Here is a 9,150-nt window from a genome sequence, read left to right as displayed (position 1 = left end):
CTTAGAAGTCAAGAGCAATATTTCTGGATTAGATTGTGTGAGCTTTTTTAGCATCAATGTTTAGGATCACACTACATTATCCTATTCTGGCATTCTCTCATCCTGATGATGGATCATGTAGTGTGATTTGAAATTTTGATGCTAGAAAAACTCACACAATCTAATCCAAAAACATTGCTCTCAATTCTTAATAGACTGTGGAAATTTGATAATGTTAATACGTAGAAGTCATCAGTATGGACCAAGCTTCTACATCTACCAAATGTATGATGATGCCAAGAATTGATAGTGGATTTCAAGTATCAAAACCTCACTAAGCTAATTTTCAGAACCCGAGTTCTTACAGTTGGACCGACTTTGTGTTTTTTGTGTAAACTTGTATTGTAGTTGACTTTATTGAATTATAACTTGGATTGGTATATATGTAATACATTTTATCACATCCAAAAGGTGAAAAATATATGACAAGAAGTATAATGTAAATTTGAAGAGAAGAAGTGTGAAGTAAAAAGGCTACAATAGTATAAGGAGCAACAAAGATTTATCTATCATAGCAAGGTGATCATTACACTCAAAGGAATCTCATTTAGCAAACCAAGCTGCAGATCATAGATCAACCACTATTTCATCCTAATAGGTGGATAAGTTAAATCCTTTTACAAGGTAGACATAATAGTCTTTTGTAAATCTCTTTACCAAGTGCATACTTTATTACATGTTTGTAAATCCTTTTGCAAGGTGGACCTAGCAGTCCTTATTGCTCCTAATATTGCAGATCATCAGAAGTGATCATTGTAAGCCTTAATAGGCCAACTTTATACTAGAGTACTAAAGCTTGTGGGTATCATCCCCACCCTAGTTTTACTTTCTATTTGGAAGGTTTCTAGCTCACCATATTGTGTGTCAAAGTGTTATGAATATTTTAATGCTTTCAATTTATTATGCATGGAATTAAATTAGAATTCACTTGAATTATTAATTGGTAAATAAAGATTAAGTTTTATTAGTTACCAATTCACCCTTCCCCTCTTAGTAACTTAGCCTATCATATATATTTCCAACAATTTGTGTATGTGTTTTTTTTTGTAAGGTTTGAAACTTTAGTGTTGAACACAATATATGGATCTATGTTGTGTCAGGATTAATGCGAGATGTTGTTGGCACTCCTAGATCATTTATAGCTATACATGCAAGGCATAGAAGAGGGGACTGAGATGTAGATGAGGCATGAAATATTTGAAGAAAGAGGTAGTCATGAAGAAAAAACCTCTGGGACTTGCTCTTTGGGTGTATTTGGTTGCATTCAAATCTTCAAATGTAAGAAAAATGGGTTGCTCCTAGTATTTTGTTGCATTCTTGATGACAATATTGTTTGTTGTGATAACATCTCCAAGATATACTCTGAAATCTAGGTTTCCAATTACAATAATATATATAGTCATTTTATTAGCCAAGTGGTAGGTGGCAATTTCAAGTAAGTAACTAGTGTTAGTAAGGTAGGCTTTGTCGACATCAAAACAAGAGATCAATTGTTAGGCTACAAAATTCTATAGAGATTATTGTGCATATTATGGAAGGAGATTAGGTGGTAAAAGGTCATGCAATAATGAGATTGAAAGACATGGTGGGGTTTCCCAATTCTGTGCCCAAAGAGCCAAATATTAGCTTGCCTCTTTGTTTAGATTGTTCTTATTTAATCAACAGAATTATGTTCCCTCCCAATTATAGAGGAACCTGCTACTATTGCAAATTTACTTATTATTTTCTTTGTTTTAATATTGTGTATGCTCTTCTATAACAATAAGGTGTTTGGGACTATGACATTTGCAATCAACATTTGAAGTTTCATAAATCCTTCACAATGAATCTCCTTTCAATTGAAGCGATTTCTAGCATCTTCTTGTGTGGTGTATTTGGAGTGATGATTTATGAATATTTGTCATTGCTTCCCTTCCCTATACACACCACTTCAAATTTTCATTGCTCTTGTCATAGTAAATTGTTACTATCTTTAATGTTAAACCTTTTAATCTTTGCAATCATATATCTGCATATCAGAAGCACAACATATATCAACTTTTATCATTGCCTTCTTCCAATGATATCCTTACTATTCCTTAATTGTCAAAGGAATTTTTTATATGAACATCATTCGATAGTTTTTCTCTGGTTAACAAATATGACAACCAAAATTTTGTCTTTTATTGGGTTATAGAGATCATTTTTATTTTTTGAATGTACCTTGATATATATGATGCCAACAGAACCACACAACTTTCTTCAGACACAACAAAAAAAAGAATATTGCTACCTACACCACTCTAGAAATAACAAAATGTTGACAACATAAGTTCCAAGTAGTGTATCGCTATTCATTTTAGTGATTCTCCTTCATGTTGCAAAATCTATTTTGTTTATTGGTATGGGAAGTATCATGTGCACAAATCTTAATCACTATCTAATTTCTATAATGCTGCGAGCTAATAGAAAATGGTTTCTATTAGCAAACCTCTATCTTATGCCATCGGTAAAAAAAACTTTATTTCAAAATTTTGTAGATTTCTGCGTAATATAATTTTCTAGAGGAAATTAGGATTATTAAATATACTAGGAACAAGAAATAATTAAATGAGTCATATCATTCATCAATGGAAAGCTAGAGATTTTAAAAAAAAGTTGAATGTGGAAACATGGAGTTGCAAAGTTACAGATTTAAAAAAGAAATTTGAACAAGAAATGTGGGGTTTCAAACATGCATTGATAGTGGGTCAAAAGGATCAAGCCTTTCTTATATGTAATTATCTTGCACTAACCTAGAAATGGCTCCTATGTTGTTGTAGACCATTGCCAAAAACACTCAATGCCCAAATAAAAAAATAAAACTTCTCTCTTCTTCTTTTTTTAAATTTTGAGTCCAATTTATTCGAAATTTCAACCAAATTGAGAAACCCTAAGTTGGTCAAAATTCTGACCAATTCAGACATTTTTTTAAAAAAAGTATTCAAGAAGCCTATTTAGGGCTTGGCTGAAAATCTTGGTCAAAATTTCATTGCAAATGTACAAGTGTCATCATTTCCTTATCTTCTTTCGTGATATCAATTGAAAATTTCTATCTTAAATAGTTGATTGATTTTGGGGCATTATATTTCTTAAGAAAAATTCTCTTTCTTCTTTCCATTTCTTTCCACCTCTTCCAAACTTTAATCTTCCATTCCCTTTTACACCACTTCTTTATTTTAATTCAAATTTGGGGCATAATATTTTATGATTGATGATCTACCTTGGTTCTATGATCCTTATATTTTTCATCTTATATCAAGAACCTTATCTTTAGTTTGATTTGATCAAATTTATTAGTTTGTTATTTCTCCTCTATTTCATTTCAATTTTGATCACAAGGGGGTAGAACTAATCAAACTTTATTCCTTGATTCAGATTTATCAATTTTTGTTCCGCCTAGGAAAACCTTATCATTGTCAAGACACAATTGTTATCATTATCTATATTCTTTGTCCCAATGTGTTCCTAAGTTGACCACACATCTATGTTGTTTTGGGATCCCAAATCAACCTCACACTTCAACTGCATTCCTTGACTACATGTCTTCCCAAAATGATCACAAATTAGTCAAAGAGGGGAAAATGTATGCCACCTAAAATGGTCGCCTAGACTATGGGCCCCCATTCTTCAATTTATCAATTTCTCGAATCAATGCATTGTAATATTTAATTAAATCAATTCAAATCATTTTTCTTGATCAAATTGTAATTAATTCAATTATGTCAATATTTCCTAAGGTTTCATCATCTTATTCTAAATCTTATTTAATTAAAAGAAAACTTCTCTTTTAATTAAATAAAATAGCTTCTATTTAATTAAAAGAAAATATTATCTTTTAATAAAATAAAATAATCCCCTTTTCATTCAAAGAAAATCCCTCTTTTAATTAAATAAATAAAATCCACACTTAAATCTCTCCTTATGATGAAAAACATGAAATAAATTAAATAAAAATTCTTTTTATCTTTGCTTAAATGCACAATTTTCTAAGTGGGATTCATTAATTTCCTATTTCCACTTTCTTGTCAAACATTCCTCTTTTCTCATTGGTGGAATTTTGTCTCACACGAATCAAGCCTTATTATCCCATATTGGTTGTGAGAAGCCTCCCACCTCCACAATTGACTATATAAGGATCCCTCTCCTTCTCATTTAATAACAAGAAGAAGAGATGCTAGTTTCTATAGAGGAAGATTTTATTGTTATGCTACTAGTTTGGAGAGTGATTTTGCAGAAAGAGTTTGAGCATTAGGATTTGGACATTGGAGCTTCATTGCAATTTCTCTCTTCTTGTCTTCTTCTCTCATAAATCCATGACTTCCATCATCATCTTTAATCCTTGCATTTTCATATCAGCTTAGAGTCATATTGCTTCATAGATTAATCTTGCATTATTATTTTGTTTCATAGATTATATTTCCTTTCTTACATTGTTTTGTATTGTTATCATTTAGATTAGCTTGCATCTTCATTTACATGCATATTTTGATCTTTGAATCTCTCATTTTATGGTGTACTTTCATGGGCACAAACTTGGTCAAACTGAGGGCCTCCATTACAAAACCCTTGCACTCCATGAATAGAGGGTTATGGATCGCCATTTGAGATCTCATTCTTGAGAAATATTGGATATAATGATTCATAGATGTACATGCCAAAATTTTAGCACACACAATTATACGTGTTTGAATTCTAACTCTAACAAAATTGTGGACAGTGCAAATGTTAGAGTTGAGGATTTTGCAGATAAAAATAAACAACAATGAAAGAAAGAACCTAAAGATTATAAAAAGTTTGTCTATGTTTATGAAGGTGAACCTAGAATTTTACCTGAACACGAAAATGTGTGCTTGTCAAACATGATTAGCAAGGCACTACCAAGGTTATACAAAAGAGTTATATCGAGCATCAGGATACATAAGTTGAATCATAGATTGCAAAAATTGAACAATAGATAGAGGATCTTGAGTTGTAGCTAGAAAGAAAAAAAGATGCCAAACATGCAAAATCTATTGAACAACAACAACAAGAACTAACATCTCAATCTATGCTAAAAACATATGCGAGAAGACAACATACAAATTTTTTTTTATTGGACATAAAGATTCAAGAGTTATGAAAACAAGAGCACTGCAGAGTGATACATGCTTATTATGTGAATTTGAACCAAAGTCTATCAAAGATGCTTTGGAAAATGATTATTGAATAAAGGAAATAAATGAAGAGATTAAGTAGATTGAGAAGAACAAAGCATGGACAATGGTACCCAAACGTAAATATAATTATGTGAGTGGTACTAGTTTTGTGTTCACAAACAAGCTGAATGAGAAATGTGAAGTCACAAGGAACAAAGAAAGACTTGTTTGTAAGGGATATGCACAAGACGAAGCCCAATTAACTATAGAGAATTTTTTTCCTCAATTACAAGGTTAGAAGGAGTGAGTAATTTGCTTGCATATTATTCTTATAAATAATTCAATGTATACTAAATGGATACAAAATCTATATTTTTGAATGAAATTTTGGAGGAACAAGTCTACATTGAACAACCTATAAGATTTTTTGATCCAAACAAAAATAATATGGTGCGTAAATTACACAAAGCTTTATATAGTTTGAAGCAAGCCCCTAGAGCATGGTATGAAAGGTTACATAATCAGTCAGTAAAAACTGATTTTACAAGAACTAATGATAATAGAAATTTGTATCTAAAAAGTGACTTTGAAAACAAAATATTACTAGCTAGCATTTTTGTTGATGACATCGTATTTGGAGGAAAGGATTCATTGAGAAAGTCATTTGATGATTAAATGAAAAAAGAGTTTGAAATGTCAATGTTCACAATGATAAAATTCTATTTTGGTCTACAATTTTATCATATGAAAGAAGATAATTTTATTATTCAATCAAAGTATATCAAAGAAATATTGAAGGCCTTTGGTATGGAAGAGTGAAGATTGGTTGGAATACCAAGGGTGACTGGATACAAACTGTCAAAGAATGATGATTCTATGGAGGTGAATCAAACATTGTACATGGCTATGATTAGGAAACTATAATATGTCATACATACAAGACATAACATTGCATACGCTATTAGAATTGTTGCTATATTCTCAACTAATCCCCAAGGGAATCATATGATGGAAGTAAATAGAATATTGATAAACCTAAAAGGAATAGAAGATCATGGCCTATGGTACAATAGGAGTGAAAAATTTGAATTGAAAGCATACAAAGATGTTGATTGGGCATGAAAGTTGATGATAGAAAGGGCACAAGTGGAGGAGATTTCTTCGCGTAAAAGATTGATTTCTTGGACAAGCAAGAAGTAGAATTGTATTTTACAATCTATAGTAGAGGCTGAATATGTTGGTGTAGTAGTGAATTGTTCAGACATTGTATGGATCAAGAAATTGTTGAAAGACATAAAGGAAGAGATCACTGAACCTAATGTGGTTTATTTTGATAACACAAGAGCTATAAACATATCAAAGAACCCTATGGTGCAATAAAAGACTAAGCATATTGAGATCAACTATCATTCCTTGAGAGAGCTAGCCAGTACAAGAGAAAGAAATGAGATTGGAATATATGTAAACAAAAAGGAATAGTTAGGTGCCATATTCACTAAGACACTTCCTAAGGATGCTTTTGAGTTTTTAATAGGAAAGTTAGGGGCCATCCCCTACCTTAAGAAAACTGTATAGAGATATCACATTGCATCAATTTGTAAGAATCATAATATGATGAATATTGATGAAGGAGGTCACACTTTAGGCATTGTTTAATCATGTGAAATGGAAGAAACTAAACTATGATTAGAAGAAGCTACAAGGATTTTATGAAGAAATGATATTTTTATATCATCAGAATAAGACATGAAGATGATGTATGGTATTTCTTCGGTATTGTTTTCAAAGAGGGAGATGAGAAATATCAAGTTATTATACAAGTTATCAGACAAAGAAAGAAAAAGAGGGAGAGAATATATAAATTATTAGATAAAGAGGGAGAGATTAGCATGCTTAAGTTACCATACAAATGACCATAAACAAAGAGGGAAAAGTGTATGAGTGAGTTAACACATAAGGATAGATATATTAGAGGGAGAGAATGATTGCTACAGATAAGAGTATGCACAAATTGATAGAGGGACTATTGTGAGATTGATTGAATGAGAATTAGAATGAGACTAAGAAAGAGAGGACAAATAAAAAGGAAGCAAAAAGTATACAGTTTTCAATCTTTCTGGATTGCATGGTAACTACTTAAGTCTAATTAGTGTTGTCATCAATTCCAAAGAGGGAGATTGTTGGAAACTATAATTGGAGAAATTGATATTTTTTCATTGATGTCAAACCTATTGGAGATAAATTTACTAATTGTGTAGAGTTACATATCGTTCAATAGATGAAGAGTATTTGAAAACAAGAGATCATGTGATGGCATAGTGAAAGGTTGAGCTGAGATGTTTTAAGTATCATGAAATTACAATGGTGATTTGATAAGTTAGTCCTTGACAAGATAGTGTGTTTTTCAATCAATACATGGAGTTTAGAAGACATTTGGATGAAGGTAAGATGTGAAAAAAATCATAAGGATAAGAATAACTAAGTAAATATTAGTATTCCATAGTAATGAAGGAGTTGAAGTAAAAGATTAAGAAACTTAGAAGAAGCCAAGTGAATAGTTTAAGGAGAGTGTTAGTTATTGCCAAGAAAATGTATGAAGAAGTGTAGTTGTGACCAAGAATAGTAATGACCAAGAGATCATGTTGAAGTTGAGTAATTATAATGTGTGTTGAGTTACTTAATAATGACCTTGAGGTCAAGAATGCAATGTTTTCCGAGTGACAAAAAAACTTATAGTTTGAGAGAGATTTGATTTTGAGACCAACATAGTTAGAATTTTGAGTTACCAAAAGCACATGAAAGATAAAGATTTATGAGTTTGAATATTTAATGCATGAGGAGAGTTTTTTATATGATCAAAGGAATGGATTTGATTAGAAGTTTCAAGAAGAAGTAGGAGAAACAAAATATGTTAATCTTAGATTGGTTTTGACATATGAGTGAAAATAGACTTAAGTCATTTACAAGATAGAACTTAGTTCATGCCAAACAAATAATGTATGTCGAGCATAAGTTGTAAGATAGTCTATGCAGAGTGAGATATATAGTATGTGTTGAGTAAATACTAAGTGCCAAGAAATTCAAGTGTCAACTAGATAGTTGATGCTAATTGATTTAGATATCGAGTGATCAATGGATGTTGAGTTTAGCATTGAAAATACAGTGAGTGTTGAAAGCAGCAGAGACTTCAAGTGCCAAGTAAAATAGTTTTGGACATAGTTGTTTGTAATGGAACAAGCTTCTATGCAAACCATTTTTGAGCCAATTTAAGGACTTTTTATGATTCTAGATGATAAGAACAAATCTATATTGAGGGTACCTATGTAGTACATGCAACCAATCAGTTAAATGGATGGATTAAGTGGAAAAATGGATGAATCAAAATCATTGATTCATACCTAACCCTAAGTCACCTAGATATTCTTAAGGAAGACAAAAAATAAAGAATTATATGTGTGAAGAGAGAAGTTCAAGCATGCGCAGACAAAGCATTCATGGTGGCTAAGGAATTTTGAATCAGGTTATACATTATAGAAGCAATTAGAGGAGAACAAATGAAAGAAGTTAGAGGGAAAAAGTGATACATTTGATTAGAGAGGATCAAGGATACATGAAAACAGGTGATATGTTATCTAGCAGTAAAGTGCTAACCTTTATATCATTGCTGAGGCATTCTAGCTAGTGAATTCGTTAAATCTCTTAACAAAGTAGTCGTAACAGGTTTTTTAAAATCCTTTAATAGGGTGCTTACTTCACTATAAGTTTTAATTCCTTTAATCAAGAACACTTCTAACAGGGTGTTGATATCCCTTAACATGGTAAGATCTAACAATCTTGTAAGCCTTTAATAGGGAATTCCTTTCACAAGGTAGATTGTAGTTTATGATCAAACATTGTAACTTTCATTGGATACACTTTACTAGTACACTAGTGAAGATTTGTGAGTGTAATCCCC

This window comes from Cupressus sempervirens, chromosome 1 (assembly GCF_028749045.1).
Source record: "Cupressus sempervirens isolate cs-2001-9-10 chromosome 1, ASM2874904v1, whole genome shotgun sequence".
NCBI lineage: Eukaryota > Viridiplantae > Streptophyta > Pinopsida > Cupressales > Cupressaceae > Cupressus > Cupressus sempervirens.
The sequence above is the reverse complement of the archived record's forward strand: the minus strand, read 5'-3'. Positions refer to the sequence as shown.